Source organism: Bombina bombina, chromosome 1, assembly GCF_027579735.1.
Source record: "Bombina bombina isolate aBomBom1 chromosome 1, aBomBom1.pri, whole genome shotgun sequence".
NCBI lineage: Eukaryota > Metazoa > Chordata > Amphibia > Anura > Bombinatoridae > Bombina > Bombina bombina.
This window is the reverse complement of record NC_069499.1, coordinates 183656915-183674840: the sequence shown is the minus strand read 5'-3', so window position 1 is coordinate 183674840 and position 17926 is coordinate 183656915. Positions and strand designations below refer to the sequence as shown.

The 17926-nt window shown below is 42.5% G+C and overlaps 1 protein-coding gene across 1 annotated transcript in view; it reads left to right on the top strand.

Annotated features, from left to right (window-relative positions):
• PCNX1 (pecanex 1) overlaps nucleotides 1-17926 on the top strand; it is a gene marked incomplete in the record, with an annotated part of 752914 nt that overhangs the window by 159419 nt on the left and 575569 nt on the right.

Sequence of the window (17926 nt, the reverse complement as noted above, 5' to 3'; positions counted from 1 at the left end):
ATGAGGTACAGTGATCTCTCCCAGGTAGGCTTCCAGCTGTATAGCAGCTTTTGGAGCACTTTTTTTTAAAAATAATTTCTTCTGTTATGTGTGATCAGTCCACGGGTCATCATTACTTCTGGGATATAACTCCTCCCCAACAGGAAATGCAAGAGGATTCACCCAGCAGAGCTGCATATAGCTCCTCCCCTCTACGTCACTCCCAGTCATTCTCTTGCACCCAACGACTAGATAGGATGTGTGAGAGGACTATGGTGATTATACTTAGTTTTTATAACTTCAATCAAAAGTTTGTTATTTTACAATAGCACCGGAGCGTGTTATTGCCTCTCTGGCAGAGTTTGAAGAAGAATCTACCAGAGTTTTTACTATGATTTTAACCGGAGTAGTTAAGATCATATTGCTGTCTCTCGGCCATCTGAGGGAGGTAAAAGCTTCAGATCAGGGGACAGCGGGCAGATGAATCTGCATTGAGGTATGTAGCAGTTTTTATTTTCTGAATAGAATTGATGAGAAAATCCTGCCATACCGTTATAATGACATACTTTACTAATGGGAACAAACCTTTGCTAAAAGTTGTGTTGTTTTCAAGGATTGATGCTATAACTGTTTTTTTTTTTTTTTTTCTTTTTTTTTTTTTTCTTTTTTTTTCAGTTCATTATTTCAATTGTCATTTAATCGTTTAGTGCTTCTTTGAGGCACAGTACGTTTTTGTTAAATAAGATTGTAACCAAGTTGCAAGTTTATTTGCTAGTGTGTTAAACATGTCTGATTCAGAGGAAGATACCTGTGTCATTTGTTCCAATGCCAAGGTGGAGCCCAATAGAAATTTATGTACTAACTGTATTGATGCTACTTTAAATAAAAGCCAATCTGTACAAATTGAACAAATTTCACCAAACAGCGAGGGGAGAGTTATGCCGACTAACTCGCCTCACGTGTCAGTACCGGCATCTCCCGCCCGGGAGGTGCGTGATATTGTGGCGCCTAGTACATCTGGGCGGCCATTACAGATAACATTACAAGATATGGCTACTGTTATGACTGAAGTTTTGGCTAAATTACCAGAACTAAGAGGCAAGCGTGATCACTCTGGGGTGAGAACAGAGTGCGCTGATAATACTAGAGCCATGTCTGATACTGCGTCACAGCTTGCAGAGCATGAGGACGGAGAGCTTCATTCTGTGGGTGACGGTTCTGATCCAAACAGATTGGATTCAGATATTTCAAATTTTAAATTTAAATTGGAGAACCTCCGTGTATTACTAGGAGAGGTTTTAGCGGCTCTTAATGATTGTAACACTGTTGCAATACCAGAGAAATTGTGTAGGTTGGATAAATACTTTGCGGTACCGGCGAGTACTGACGTTTTTCCTATACCTAAGAGACTAACTGAAATTGTTACTAAGGAGTGGGATAGACCCGGTGTGCCGTTCTCACCCCCTCCAATATTTAGAAAGATGTTTCCAATAGACGCCACCACACGGGACTTATGGCAAACGGTCCCTAAGGTGGAAGGAGCAGTTTCTACTTTAGCTAAGCGTACCACTATCCCGGTGGAGGATAGCTGTGCTTTTTCAGATCCGATGGATAAAAAATTAGAGGGTTACCTTAAGAAAATGTTTGTTCAACAAGGTTTTATATTGCAACCCCTTGCATGCATCGCGCCGATTACGGCTGCGGCAGCATTTTGGATTGAGTCTCTGGAAGAGAACCTTAGTTCAGCTACGCTGGACGACATTACGGACAGGCTTAGAGTCCTTAAACTAGCTAATTCATTCATTTCGGAGGCCGTAGTACATTTAACCAAACTTACGGCTAAGAACTCAGGATTCGCCATTCAGGCACGTAGGGCGCTGTGGCTAAAATCCTGGTCAGCTGATGTAACTTCTAAGTCCAAATTACTTAATATACCTTTCAAGGGGCAAACTTTATTTGGGCCCGGTTTGAAAGAAATTATCGCTGACATTACAGGAGGTAAGGGCCACGCCCTACCTCAAGACAAAGCCAAAGCTAAGGCTAGACAGTCTAATTTTCGTCCCTTTCGGAATTTCAAAGCAGGAGCAGCACCAACTTCCACTGCACCAAAACAGGAAGGAGCTGTTGCTCGTTACAGACAAGGCTGGAAACCTAACCAGTCCTGGAACAAGGGCAAGCAGGCCAGGAAACCTGCTGCTGCCCCTAAGACAGCATGAATCGAGGGCCCCCGATCCAGGACCGGATCTAGTGGGGGGCAGACTCTCTCTCTTCGCCCAGGCTTGGGCAAGAGATGTTCAGGATCCCTGGGCGCTAGAGATCATATCTCAGGGATACCTTTTAGACTTCAAATTCTCTCCCCCAAGAGGGAGATTTCATCTGTCAAGGTTGTCAACAAACCAAATAAAGAAAGAAGCGTTTCTACGCTGTGTACAAGATCTGTTATTAATGGGAGTGATCCATCCGGTTCCGCGGTCGGAACAAGGACAAGGGTTTTACTCAAACCTGTTTGTGGTTCCCAAAAAAGAGGGAACTTTCAGGCCAATCTTGGATTTAAAGATCCTAAACAAATTCCTAAGAGTTCCATCGTTCAAAATGGAAACTATTCGGACAATCTTACCCATGATCCAAAAGGGTCAGTACATGACCACAGTGGATTTAAAGGATGCTTACCTTCACATACCGATTCACAAAGATCATTACCGGTATCTAAGGTTTGCCTTCTTAGACAGGCATTACCAGTTTGTAGCTCTTCCATTCGGATTGGCTACGGCTCCAAGAATCTTCACAAAGGTTCTGGGTGCCCTTCTGGCGGTACTAAGACCGCGAGGAATTTCGGTAGCTCCGTACCTAGACGACATTCTGATACAAGCTTCAAGCTTTCAAACTGCCAAGTCTCATACAGAGTTAGTTCTGGCATTTCTAAGGTCGCATGGATGGAAAGTGAACGAAAAGAAGAGTTCTCTCTTTCCTCTCACAAGAGTTCCATTCTTGGGGACTCTTATAGATTCTGTAGAAATGAAGATTTATCTGACAGAAGACAGATTAACAAAGCTTCTAAATGCATGCCGTGTCCTTCATTCCATTCAACTCCCGTCAGTAGCTCAATGCATGGAGGTGATCGGCTTAATGGTAGCAGCAATGGACATAGTACCCTTTGCACGTCTACATCTCAGACCGCTGCAATTGTGCATGCTGAGTCAGTGGAATGGGGATTACTCAGACTTGTCCCCTACTCTGAATCTGGATCAAGAGACCAGAAACTCTCTTCTATGGTGGCTTTCTCGGCCACATCTGTCCAGGGGGATGCCATTCAGCAGGCCGGACTGGACAATTGTAACAACAGACGCCAGCCTACTAGGCTGGGGCGCTGTCTGGAATTCTCTGAAGGCTCAGGGACAATGGAATCAGGAGGAAAGTCTCCTGCCAATAAACATTCTGGAATTGAGAGCAGTTCTCAATGCCCTTCTGGCTTGGCCCCAGTTAAAAACTCGGGGGTTCATCAGGTTTCAGTCGGACAACATCACGACTGTAGCTTACATCAACCATCAAGGAGGGACAAGAAGCTCCCTAGCAATGATGGAAGTATCAAAGATAATTCGCTGGGCAGAGTCTCACTCTTGCCACCTGTCAGCAATCCACATCCCGGGAGTGGAGAACTGGGAGGCGGATTTCTTGAGTCGCCAGACTTTTCATCCGGGGGAGTGGGAACTTCATCCGGAGGTCTTTGCCCAAATACTTCGACGTTGGGGCAAACCAGAGATAGATCTCATGGCGTCTCACCAGAACGCCAAACTTCCTCGCTACGGGTCCAGATCCAGGGATCCGGGAGCGGTTCTGATAGATGCTTTGACAGCACCTTGGAACTTCGGGATGGCTTATGTGTTTCCACCCTTCCCACTGTTTCCTCGATTGATTGCCAAAATCAAACAGGAGAGAGCATCAGTGATTCTAATAGCGCCTGCATGGCCACGCAGGACTTGGTATGCAGATCTAGTGGACATGTCATCCTGTCCGCCTTGGTCTCTACCTCTAAGACAGGACCTTCTGATACAGGGTCCATTCAAACATCAAAATCTAACTTCTCTGAAGCTGACTGCTTGGAAATTGAACGCTTGATTTTATCAAAACGTGGTTTTTCGGAGTCGGTTATTGATACCCTGATACAGGCTAGGAAGCCTGTTACCAGAAGAATTTACCATAAGATATGGCGTAAATACCTATACTGGTGCGAATCCAAAGGTTACTCCTGGAGTAAGGTTAGGATTCCTAGGATATTGTCCTTTCTACAAGAAGGTTTAGAAAAGGGTTTGTCGGCTAGTTCATTAAAGGGACAGATCTCAGCTCTGTCCATCTTGTTGCACAGGCGTCTGTCAGAAAATCCAGACGTCCAGGCTTTTTGTCAGGCTTTAGCTAGAATCAAGCCTGTGTTTAAAACTGTTGCTCCGCCATGGAGTTTAAACCTTGTTCTTAACGTTCTACAAGGAGTTCCGTTTGAACCCCTTCATTCCATTGATATAAAGTTGTTATCTTGGAAAGTGTTATTTTTAATGGCTATTTCTTCGGCTCGGAGAGTCTCTGAGTTATCAGCTTTACACTGTGATTCTCCTTATTTGATTTTTCATTCAGATAAGGTAGTTCTGCGTACTAAACCTGGGTTCTTACCTAAGGTAGTCACTAACTGGAACATCAATCAAGAGATTGTTGTTCCTTCTTTATGCCCAAATCCTTCTTCAAAGAAGGAACGTCTTCTACACAATCTGGATGTAGTTCGTGCCCTCAAGTTCTACTTGCAGGCAACTAAGGATTTTCGACAAACGTCTTCCCTGTTTGTCGTGTACTCTGGTCAGAGGAGAGGTCATAAGGCTTCGGCTACCTCTCTCTCCTTCTGGCTTCGTAGCATAATTCGTTTAGCCTATGAGACTGCTGGACAGCAGCCTCCTGAAAGAATTACAGCCCATTCTACTAGAGCTGTGGCTTCCACTTGGGCCTTTAAGAATGAGGCCTCTGTTGAACAGATTTGCAAGGCTGCAACTTGGTCTTCGCTTCATACTTTTTCCAAATTTTACAAATTTGACACTTTTGCTTCTTCGGAGGCTATTTTTGGGAGAAAGGTTCTTCAGGCAGTGGTTCCTTCTGTATAATGAGCCTGCCTATCCCTCCCGTCATCCGTGTACTTTTGCTTTGGTATTGGTATCCCAGAAGTAATGATGACCCGTGGACTGATCACACATAACAGAAGAAAACATAATTTATGCTTACCTGATAAATTCCTTTCTTCTGTTGTGTGATCAGTCCACGGCCCGCCCTGTTTTTTTAAGGCAGGTAAATATCTTTTAAATTATACTCCAGTCACCACTTCACCCTTGGTTTCTCCTTTCTCGTTGATTCTTGGTCGAATGACTGGGAGTGACGTAGAGGGGAGGAGCTATATGCAGCTCTGCTGGGTGAATCCTCTTGCATTTCCTGTTGGGGAGGAGTTATATCCCAGAAGTAATGATGACCCGTGGACTGATCACACAACAGAAGAAAGGAATTTATCAGGTAAGCATAAATTATGTTTTTTGAGTCATAAAGGTTACAGCATATATCAACATAAGACAATGCTTATGTTACAGAAACGTATCTAAAAAGATCATATAAAGCCGAACCAGAATAATGAAATGCATGAACATTGGAACAACCATCTCTTAAGCATTTCCCTGTTTTCAACAATTTATTCAAACCCCAAATAACCTTTTGTCTGTTGTTTAAAGACTGGGTAGGGAATCGTCTTTCTGAGATCAAATTTAGTTCAGGTTGACTTAGTGTAAGTACTACGGATTATGTATCAAAAAACTGTTAAGTGCTATGGATTTCAGATCTTCTAGGTCGGTATAAAATTTCATGAGGGTCTGGGCTCCAGATAGGGGAAGGACATAAAAAAAACACACACAAAAGGAACAGGAAAGAGGGGGGGGAGGGCACATACACAGAACGGGTGAGGAATTATGTGGGTAAGGATTCTCTGACTACAGCTGCCTCCAGTCACTCCAGACTGCCCAATAGAGGTCCATGGAGTCCTGGAGTCTATGTACGTGATGCTCCATGATAACAAAGTGGTTGATTAACTCCCGGATTGCATTGATGGAGAGGGGTTCAATTTGTTTCCATGCTCTGGCTATGCATAGTTTAGCTGCTGCCATCACATAGATTACCATTTTCTTTGTGGGAACAGGTAGGTGCTCCTCGAGCATGTGAAATAAGACAATCTGAGGAGAGAGCGACATGTCTATATTAATCGATTGCAAAAGAGATTCTATCTCTCCACATCGGCGTTAGCTTCGAGCATGACCACCAAATGTGGGTGTCCGTACCTTGTTGGCCGCACTGTCTCCAGCATTGCGGGGAGACTGTATTGAACATTCTAGAGAGTCTCACTGGTGTCCTGTGCCATTTCAATAGGACTTTGATACATACTTCAAAACAGTAACGCAATGTAGCGTTTTTTTAGTGAGCACAAGTGCCCTAGAGATATCCTTTTCGGATATTATGATTCCAAGTTCCTGTGCCCAAGGTTTAATCTGCCACGGGACACCTGTAGAATGTTCATGTAAGAGTGCTCTATAATGGTACGAAAGAGGCCTTTTTAAACTCCCTCCGCTAATTCACCACTCCTCCCATTTAGAAGGGTCTCTCAGACCGGTCTTCGGGAACTTCCATGATTTGAGTAGACTTTTAATTCTATCTGCCTCAACGTTTAGCCAGGGTGGGCAATTTTCTTGCAGTTGAGAAATTTGTGATACTGTATATAGCCTTTTATTAGCATAAAAGTCTTGTACTCGGGTAATCCCGAGTTTCATCCAATAGTCTGTATTAATATTTGGGAATCCCCACAACAGACTATTCAGATGCTGAATTGGGGAGGGATGAGGTGCAATTTCTCTGATGTCTAAGGTCATGCCATTCAGCCAAGTTCTGTTGTACAATAGGATTGTCCACCAGTTTGATAAGAGATTTATGTTTAGGGACCCATATGACCTGGTCCAAGGTTAAATCGCCCGGCACATCTAAAACACATTTAGGCATTCTGAAAATTGTAAAGATGTATTCCTTACCGCATGGCGAAGGAGAGAATCTTTTTCGCTAGTTATCTGGGTCATAGGAGGTGGTGAGTGCCCTAGCCACTGGAGGTGTAAGGTGCAGTTTTATTTTTTCTTTTCTATCCATAATTTCTATCCGATTTATGGAGGACTCAGATTTTTTGCAGACGAATGTTTCTGATTCAGATTTTACTACTTTCGAAGAGTATGAAATGACCCGGGTAATCCATGCCCATCAGTTATGTTCTGCATGCCTCTTTAGAGTGCTCTTTTCTCCTGATCCAGAGAACTTAGTGTCCAAAATCCAATAGGGGAAGTGGTTAAGGTGTATGCACTGTATAAAGAAATGTATAAATAGTCCTGAAACCAATTCCTTGTAAGGCCACTGCACAACTTAGACTGTTTGTAAAGGAAAGAATGTGGCGGTGTTCCCCAAAACAACCCCCACACTAATATCATTCACAAGGGACCACTCCCAGACATCCGTATATACACAAAATAAAATGCTTGACTCACCACTCTTCAATCCCTTGGTGTGGTGTTCTTTCAGATCAGGATGCTGAGTCCAGTACTGGTGTGAAAAGTTGTGTCTTGTATTCCAGGATTATTACTCTCTGCCCATTATTCCATTTTTAGGGCCCTGAAAGACTTCACCTATGTCCCTTAGATGAAAAGACAGTCAGTGCAGTGTGCCTCTAGCCCACCTACCGCAATTTATATCCAAAACCTGTGCTCACTGTTTGGCCAAGTAATAAGCAAAGCATCAGAAAAAATGTATAACAGGAGCACCAAGTATATGGATAAAAAATCAAACTTTATTTAGAACATAAAGGGTATCTTAACCCCTGGGTAAGAACATACAATTATAGTTAAACAGATGACAAAAAGGCTGACCGGTTTCGGCTGTTGCCTTACTCCTAGCCTGCTTAAAACTGTCTGTCAGTTCTCAGATTTAAAAACCATCATCTGTGATCCTATTGGTTCAAAAACCCCACACCCCTCATTGTAACTCCCTTCAGCTGGGATCAATTAACCCTCCTTGTCAACATAGCTGCACTAGTCTATTTAATCAATATTACAAAATTACAAAAAGAGTGAGTTCCTAACCTCCTATTTATCATTAGTACTCAATATTTAATAAGTGCCAAACAACGAACAATGACAAATGACAGAATCTATCAGTTGGGTCTATTCAACAATTATATTGCATCTATGTATAGAGAAACTGTCTCTGAGTTGAAACCGCTTGTATAAAGAGACATGTATAAACACGAGTACTGTGTGTTCTGGTATCTATCCTGTCTCTTTTAACAGCTCTCAGGTTTTTGGTATGCTTCTAGATCGTCTATGTTATAGTTAATAAAGTAGTGTATGTGCTAAGATTCCGTGTTTGTTTGTGATAGCTATTTACCATTAGGACCTGCTTCCTTAACCTCATTGGATGGTAACCGTATGTGTTGGCCAATCCGGTGCGGTCTACCAAATCCCAATGCTTTGCAGGGAGTCATGTGTGTAGCTATTGGTCCCTACCTACTGAGTCCTGATTGGTCGAATATCGTATGTGTACACCAATCAAAAATGTAGCCTATCGCGTCACACCTCGCTGTCAGTCACCGCTCTCCTGTGCTGTCACTGCTAAATGTCCATTACTTGTGTACAATGGGACAATTCCATGCAATGCGAGAGCGTGCTTTGCCTGCCAAACCTGTTTTAAAGAGTAGCAACTCTGTTCTGTTTTCTCCCTTGTGAATCACATCCCGGTATAAACACATTAAACATTTATTTAGAGGGGCAGGTGTGTTGTACTCTAGCATTAAACTCATCTCCAGTAGATATCCCAAATAAGTAGTAAATTTTAAATTACTATTTAGATATATATAGCCTAAGTATATTCTGGTCTATTGTGCCCAGCATCAAAGGTTAATAAGCTGCTTGCTAAACTAACGAATATCACCTTTGTTATGATGTACACTTAGGTACCGCAATTCTAGTACACCCATAAATACACATTATAAAGTGCCAAGTGTATTTATGCTCTAACTATGTGTTTGATAGTAGTAAAATTCCTCAATAGGTAGTGAACCCTTATTTCTTATTTTAGGTGTATTTAGCTAAATTTATTCTGGTCCATTACATTTGGCTTCAAAGTGAGCTGCTAATTACCAAGGGCCTTTGGTGTTCTTACACTAACTATGTATTTAACCTTAGTATTTCTGTCAGACCATGAATATACTGCTTCCTACCAAGCACCTGGAGTCTATTGTGTTTTATTAGTGCTTTGATATTAGGTGTTTACTCTCTATGTATATATAAATACATAGGTAAAATCAGGTTTACAAAGTAATCATATTGTTACCTAAATACCCCAAATATATGGAGTGTTATTCCTAATGTACACTACCAAAAATTAATGAGGTCAAATTCAGAATTGAGGCCGTCTGGAATCCTTGTTTTTAAGCGAAAGATCCAGAAGGCCTCCCTTTCGCCTAGTTTGCGGGTTCTGTCCCCCCCTTTCATCTGGATTGGTACCTTCTCTATGATGGTCCAGGAAAAGAATGAATTATCTTTATTGTGTGTAATTGAAAAATGTTTAATAAGTGGCGTTGTGAGTACCCCTGCTTTGATATCCGCTAGATGCTCTTTTATTCGTACCCTGGCTTCCCTTGTCGTGAGGCCTACATACTGGAGGGCACAGTGTGTGCATGAAATCAAGTACACTACAAAGGTCGACCTGCAGTTAAGACATAAATTCTTCTGGAAGTGTTCCCCCGTAACTAGAGAGCTGAAGGAGTCCCCTATAGTGACTTTCTCGCAAGCTTTGCAGGATAAATAATTGCACCTATAGGTCCCATTTAATCTCAGCCAGGAGGACCCATCTGTCTGTTCCTTCCTCAACCTTGTAGGTGCAATTATATTGCCTATTGTTCTGTTTCTTTTGTATGTACATCTGATGCCCTCAGATACTGTCTCTTTTAGAGCATCATCTGCTGATAACAGATGGTAGTTATTTCTAATGATCTGACATATTTGTGTGTACTGTTGTGAATATTCTGTCGTGAATGTGATTTTTCTGTCCTCAGTCCCTTTTGTTCTTTTTATATATTTTGTGTTCTTCTGTCTTAAAAGATCAATTCTGTTAATTTTGGTAACAGCGTTTCTCTCTTTTGTAATTATTGACCCTGGATACCCTCTTTCCATGAGCCTAACAGATAGTTCATCGGCCTGTTTCTCATATGTACTTTGATCAGTACAGTTCCTTTTCAGGCGAATGAACTGGCCTCTGGCTACACCCCTAAACACTCTCCTTGGGTGACAACTTGCGGCGTGCAGCAAAGAGTTCCCTGTAATTGGCTTCCGATATGTCTCTGTGGTAATCTTCTGACCTACTTCTCCCTTTAGTGAGATGTCCAAAAAATTAACTGAATGCTCTTGTATCTCGGACGTAAAGCTAATGCCTACATTGTTGTTGTTAAGTCCCTCTACAAACCTCTCTAGATCATTATGGGAGCCCTGCCCTATTGAGGAATTTTACTACTATCAAACACATAGTTAGAGCATAAATACACTTGGCACTTTATAATGTGTATTTATGGGTGTACTAGAATTGCGGTACCTAAGTGTACATCATAACAAAGGTGATATTCGTTAGTTTAGCAAGCAGCTTATTAACCTTTGATGCTGGGCACAATAGACCAGAATATACTTAGGCTATATATATCTAAATAGTAATTTAAAATTTACTACTTATTTGGGATATCTACTGGAGATGAGTTTAATGCTAGAGTACAACACACCTGCCCCTCTAAATAAATGTTTAATGTGTTTATACCGGGATGTGATTCACAAGGGAGAAAACAGAACAGAGTTGCTACTCTTTAAAACAGGTTTGGCAGGCAAAGCACGCTCTCGCATTGCATGGAATTGTCCCATTGTACACAAGTAATGGACATTTAGCAGTGACAGCACAGGAGAGCGGTGACTGACAGCGAGGTGTGACGCGATAGGCTACATTTTTGATTGGTGTACACATACGATATTCGACCAATCAGGACTCAGTAGGTAGGGACCAATAGCTACACACATGACTCCCTGCAAAGCATTGGGATTTGGTAGACCGCACCGGATTGGCCAACACATACGGTTACCATCCAATGAGGTTAAGGAAGCAGGTCCTAATGGTAAATAGCTATCACAAACAAACACGGAATCTTAGCACATACACTACTTTATTAACTATAACATAGACGATCTAGAAGCATACCAAAAACCTGAGAGCTGTTAAAAGAGACAGGATAGATACCAGAACACACAGTACTCGTGTTTATACATGTCTCTTTATACAAGCGGTTTCAACTCAGAGACAGTTTCTCTATACATAGATGCAATATAATTGTTGAATAGACCCAACTGATAGATTCTGTCATTTGTCATTGTTCGTTGTTTGGCACTTATTAAATATTGAGTACTAATGATAAATAGGAGGTTAGGAACTCACTCTTTTTGTAATTTTGTAATATTGATTAAATAGACTAGTGCAGCTATGTTGACAAGGAGGGTTAATTGATCCCAGCTGAAGGGAGTTACAATGAGGGGTGTGGGGTTTTTGAACCAATAGGATCACAGATGATGGTTTTTAAATCTGAGAACTGACAGACAGTTTTAAGCAGGCTAGGAGTAAGGCAACAGCCGAAACCGGTCAGCCTTTTTGTCATCTGTTTAACTATAATTGTATGTTCTTACCCAGGGGTTAAGATACCCTTTATGTTCTAAATAAAGTTTGATTTTTTATCCATATACTTGGTGCTCCTGTTATACATTTTTTCTGAAACTTAGTGTCCACCGAGCCATCCGCCCCTTGGGGCTCCATATCCCGTGTGGCGAGTACTGTAGATCCTTCTTTGGCTATGCAAGCATGTGTCCCTAATGCCATTACCCCTTCTCCGGAAGGCGGCTTGTTTCCTCCAGAGGTTACGGCACGGTTCCGCATGGCCATTTCTTTGGCATTGGCGCATTTACATCTTCCAGGGAGGAAGACGTTAGTGAGATTCTGTCCATGTTCGGTGAACCAGGGCTCATCAGGCGAGGGATCGTCTGGGTCAGATCAGCCCTCTGGGGAAGCGGTTGCCTCTAAGTCTTCAGGGGCCCAATCCTCGGGTCGGGGTCAGTTCCCCCGGGGGAGGTAAGTCTTGCTTTTCGTTATAGGCTGGTGCACCTTCGTGTCCTGCTTCGACATGTTTTGGCAGTGCTGGAGGGTCCCAGCCTGAAGGGGTTGAGAGGTCCTCGGTCTTCTGCTCCGGACAGCAAGCTGGGTTAGACGTGGGGGGATGAAGTTAATCTCCTTGTCTCCGATTTATCTTTTTCTTTGGAGTATCTTATTCCAATTCTGAGCTTCGGGAGAATGGGATCTCTGACGGGCTGGCCCTGTCAGTGTAACCATTTTTCTTGGGCGTTCACCTGAGAGTTTTGCCCTCTTTTACATTGATCCGGTTAGGATGTATTTTTTTTTTTTTTTGGAAGCTCATGTTTGTTATACTTTCTCCGTTGGGAAGCATTTTGTCTCTGGAATTCGATACTAGCGATTTTTGTGTTCGCTTGGAAACTTCTGCGGAAGTTGTATGTTAAGATTTTATTTACATAGTCTTAAGTTTTATCGATCCCCTGTAGGGTTTCAAAATTTCTGTGACCTGGTTCAGTTCCGGAATGCCCTCTGTAGCAGGCTGGTCCTGGTCGGGTGCTGGTTCCTTAAAGGGACACTGAACCCACATTTTTTCTATCGTGATTCAGATAGAGCATGACATTTTAAGCAACTTTCTAATTTACTCCTATTATCAAATTGTCTTCATTCTCTTGGTATCTTTATTTGAAATGCAAGAATGTAAGTTTAGATGCCGGCCCATTTTTGGTGAACAACCTGGGTTGCTGATCGATGGATAAATTCATCCACCAATAAAAATGTGCTGTCCAGAGTACTGATCCAAAAAAAAGCTTAGATGCCTTCTTTTTCAAATAAAGATAGCAAGAGAACGAAAAAAAAATGATAATAGGAGTAAATTAGAAAGTTGCTTAAAATTGCATGCTCTATTTTAATCACAAAAGAAAAAAATTGAGTTCAGTGTCCCTTTAAGTGTCTATACCATCCACGTGGTGCTGGGATATCTGGCTGACCTGCTTGGGGGGAGAGTTTTATTATGCTTGGGTTCCTCCTTCAGCACAATATATTCCCTGAGAATAGGGATTGTCAGGGAGGGGAACTCCAGGAGAGTTTAATTTTTTCCTTTTAAGACTCGTCTCTTGACGGGGCTAAGAGAGGAGGCCTTGTTGTTTGACGTCAGGCTGGTTCTCGTTGTTTCTCTTTGGGTGGAGCATCAAGGGGTTTATTCAGTGCTCTTGGTCCTGTTCCGTTTGTGGGGCCTGGAAGGATCCTGCTATGAAGCACTCTGAAGGCTCGTTCTCTCCATTTTCATTCTGGCTGGAGTTTTAGACATCTCCTTAACGTGGAGTACCAGGTTTTTTTTATTTTTTTATCCATCCTATGGTATGATGTTATTGATTTACTCTTTTGAGATTCTTGACCTCGGTACCTCTTCATAGGGAGCGAGGTGTCTTCTTTCCCTTGCGGGGGATGGTTGGTTGGTCATTGCTTTTGGAGGATCGGGCACTTTTGTCCGCCTTCCTTCCTCATACTGCTTCTCATCTGCTTCCATGTTTTTAGGGATTATAGAGAATGTGTTGATCTCTGGGGTGATCATGGAGCTTCCCTTTCTTACATCATATAATTTGTTAGTTTTGGGATATCGATGCTCGTCATCCTGTTGTCCCTTGGTCCTGGGGGGTTACAGGGAGGTGGACCCAGATGGATTGTTTCTGGTTTGCCGCCTCTGTTGCAGAAGTGTGCTTTTTATTGGAAGCTTCTTAGCTGTCGGTCTGGAGGATCTTGTCCCTCAAATTTTGGAAAAGTATCTTTTCTGTCTCTGGGATGCTTAGTGCATGTCCAGTGCTCTAGGGCCTTTGGATGAGCTGTGCTGGCATATTCTAGGGTTCTCCGTATGAGGTATTCAGTTTTCCAAGTGCCCGGTTGTTTGGTCAAGCCTAGGATATCTGGCCGGACCTTCTAGTTGGATCAGAGTGATTCAGCCCTTAAGATGAATCATCCGCTTGCTCCTTCGGGCGGAGACTTGAGAAGGGCTTGATGGCTTGTTAACTGCCTAGCAAGCGGGAGATTGATCTCTTATTCCAGCCGCTCCACTTTATAGGTGGGCTCGCTTGGCTGTCTGTTTGGCTCCTGGACCGACTCTTACAGCCGGAGGGTGCCCTTTCAGTTAGTTCTGCTTCGCCGTCTGTTCGATGACTTATGCTCCGTACCGGTGGGTGGGTGAGCAGGTGTCCTTTTCATTTCCCTCCCCTTAAGGTTATACCATGGTGTCTGTCTAATGCTCGGAGGGGGGTCCCTCGACCTTGTGGCACAGTCATGTTGAGGTGGATTCTGGTATTGTGTTCTCACAGTTGTGTCAGTGTGTGGCCTCCCTATGTCTGGGAGTTCACCTTCCTGTAGGGAAGGAATCTGGCTATGGGTTCTGGAACCCGAAATCGTACTACGTTATGTTCCGGCTTGGGGTTAGCATGCCAAGCTTGTTACATATGGTCAGGGTTTGCCTACCTTTTTTGTTAATGGTTAGTTCTCTTTTTAGTTCTGGGTAATACAGGGATTTATTTAGTTCCTTATCTTCGGACATGCCAGGTGTTTTTGGTGCTGGGCCTTTGTCTCGAGGAAGTAGCCCATGCAACCTAATGGTGGGTTTTTGGGTGCTTTGCAACTTGAGTTGTTGGTTTAAACCCAGCTGTGGGCTCAGTTTACCTTTTTCGGCTTGAGGCCTATGGATCGGTTGAGTGTTTGACCATGTTCTTCTCCAGATCTTGTGATCTCTATAGAAGGGGAGATTAGAGGAGTGTTTTTTTCTCAGCATGTTCTTTCTGCTTCCCGGTTTTTGTAAGGGAGTGAGTTCCTGCACTTCCGGAGGGTTCCCTTTGTGGGAATCTCCTGGTGCAGTTTCTAACTTGATAGGCTAGTGTTCGTGACTGATGTCTACTAGTCTTGTGTGGCAGAGTGGGAGCCGGGAGCTCCATCTGGAGCACAGTAAGTGCTTAGGCTGCTAATTGTTGGGGGTTCAGGGGTACATCTGCTTATTCCACGATAGCTCTTTCATGAGTGCAGACTGCACTCTGTGTGAGTTAAGGGTTCTGCTCCATTTTCGGGGTTGTCTTGGATCGAATCTTGATCCTTTTGGACTTTCTCCAGATTGGGGTAGTTTTTTCCCCCATCTTAATTCTGGTAGATTGTTGGAGTTTCTCTGTTTATTTTTCTTTGTCTTGCTGTGACCTGCGGTTGCGCTCGATTTTGCTGGGGTTCCTTTTTTACCCTAGTTGCTGAGATTGTAGATCTCTTGTTAAATATTTTTTTCCTTTTCCCTTCTGTGAGAATATATGGAATCGGTACAGCCTTGAAACCATCGGGACTTGTCTCTTCGGGGGCCTTGTGCTCGGTGGACTCTAGTACTTTTGAGCGGTCTCTATCTGGGCTTGCTGGATTTAACTGTTGGGCAGTTACTTAGTCCTTTCAGTCCTTTTTTGTTCTGCTCGGTGCAGCAGTTGTTGTTTGGTTGGGGTAATTTCAGGATGTGGTGCCCTTCGAATGGGCCGCCTTGTTTACCTGCACTTTTTTGCATTCAGTGTCCTCTATAGCTTGGGTACTGTTTTCCCAAAAATATTGAATGCAGCTGTGGACTCTCCCTGTTTTAAGAAGAAAAACTTAAATTATGCTTACCTGATAATTTATTTTCTTCTGACAGGGAGAGTCCACAGCTCACCACCCCGTTTTTATGGGGGCGGATGTGTTTTAGTTGTTCTTCTGGCACCTTTTTTTCACCTGATATTTCTCCTACTGTTCCTTGTTCCCTCAGCAGAATGATTTGGGGATGAGGGAAGTGGGGAACGTATTTAAGCCTTTGGCTGGGGTGTCTGCCGCCTCCTGGTGGCCAGGTTCTGAATTCCCAAAAGTAACGAATGCAGCTTTGGACTCTCCCCGCTAGAAGAAAAGAAAATTATCAGGTAAGCATAAATTTAAGTTTTTTAAAACCCCATAAGTGTCAAATCTCTACTACATGTGTTTGTTCCTGAAGCAAGGGGATAAAATTACTTCTCAGATGTGAAATATATACATGATGGGATTAATGGTAGGGCCCAAGTAAGAGCTTTTGCACTTGCATTGTTTTACCTGATCTACCACCCATGCCCAGTCCCCTATGGAAGACAACTGGCAACCCTTTTTGTTGGAAAGCTGATTAAAAATATCTTCACCATTGACTGTTTCTGCAATAAAACCTCCTAGCTTGTTAGTTATTTATGTAGTTTAACCAATGATATTTAGGCTTTTTCCAATGACTTGGATATGCCCTAAAGGGATACTAAGCACACATTTTTTCTTTCATGATTCAGATGGAGAATGCAATTTTAAGCAACGTTCTAATTTACTGCCATTATATTTTGTATTCGTTCTATTGCTATCTTTGGGTATCTTTGGGTTCAGCACCTGGGTTGCGCTTGCTGATTGGTGGCTAAATGAAGCCACCAATCAGCAAGTGCTATCCAGGGTGCTGAACAAAAAATGGGCTGGCTCCTTAGCTTAGATTCCTTCTTTTTCAACTAAAGATAGCAAGAGAATGAAGAAAAATTGATAATAGGAGTAAATTAGAAAGTTACATTCTCTATCTGACTAATGAAAGAACAAACGTGGGTTTAGTATCCCTTTAAAGATAATTTTAATGCATTTTAGTGTTTTATTTTTATGTTAAAATATTTTTTATGAAATGCACTTTAAGATGTTGAGTAGGTGGTATCTTACCCCTGCAAGACTACATAGAGCTAACCCACAGATCTGACTTGTGCTGGAGGGGTTGTGGTCAGGACGGGACCATGTACCACATCTGGTGGACCTGCCCAGTGATAAAACCTTACTGGGAGGCTGTGTTCTCAGCAATCTCAGACATAATAGAAACTACCCTACCTCACCAAATGTGCACTCTGATGTTCCAAGGCCACCCCAAACTTCAAAACAAGGCATCAAGGGCATTGCTCTTGTTGATGATTAATGGAGCAAAGATGCTAATCCCAAAAGGCTGGAAATCAATAACCCCCCCCCCCCAAACTATAGATGACTGGCGAGCACGAGTGTCGGACCTAATTGTGTTAGAGCGATACTACTTTATGAAGACGAACAAATTGGACCTATACCACTTGCTATCAGAGACATGGGATAATCATAAGCCCCCGATGGGGAACGCCCCAAAAGGTTAAGATAACTCTTTCACTACCCCCCCTGGATAGAGGGAACCAGGGTATACAAGTGGAGTCTAGTGTGTACAGTGTTACTAATATTGTCATTTCAATATATTTTATTTAAAAAAAAAAATTCCCCTCCCCCAATATCCCCCTTCCCCCCCAACTTCTTTTCTTCTTTCTATTTCCCCCCCGCTTCAAAACAATACATATGATAATGCACTGCTCATATAGGAAATATAGTATATCTCACCACATCCATTGCCTACTGCTGACCATATACATTAACTTTAAACATTTATCATTAGGAAGAGTGATGGATAATCTTGTAACTATTGAATATGGCACTGTGCAATTGTTTGTCTTTCATTTTCTGAAATTGAGTGATGTTTTGTTATTGTACTTTTGAAATCTTCAATAAAAATTTAAAATAGAAAAAATAAAATATTTTTATTGTTCTTTTACAAGTTTTCTAATCAACACTTTCAGTTTATTATTTTATCAACTAACAATGCCTCTCTAGGGTTATCAATAAT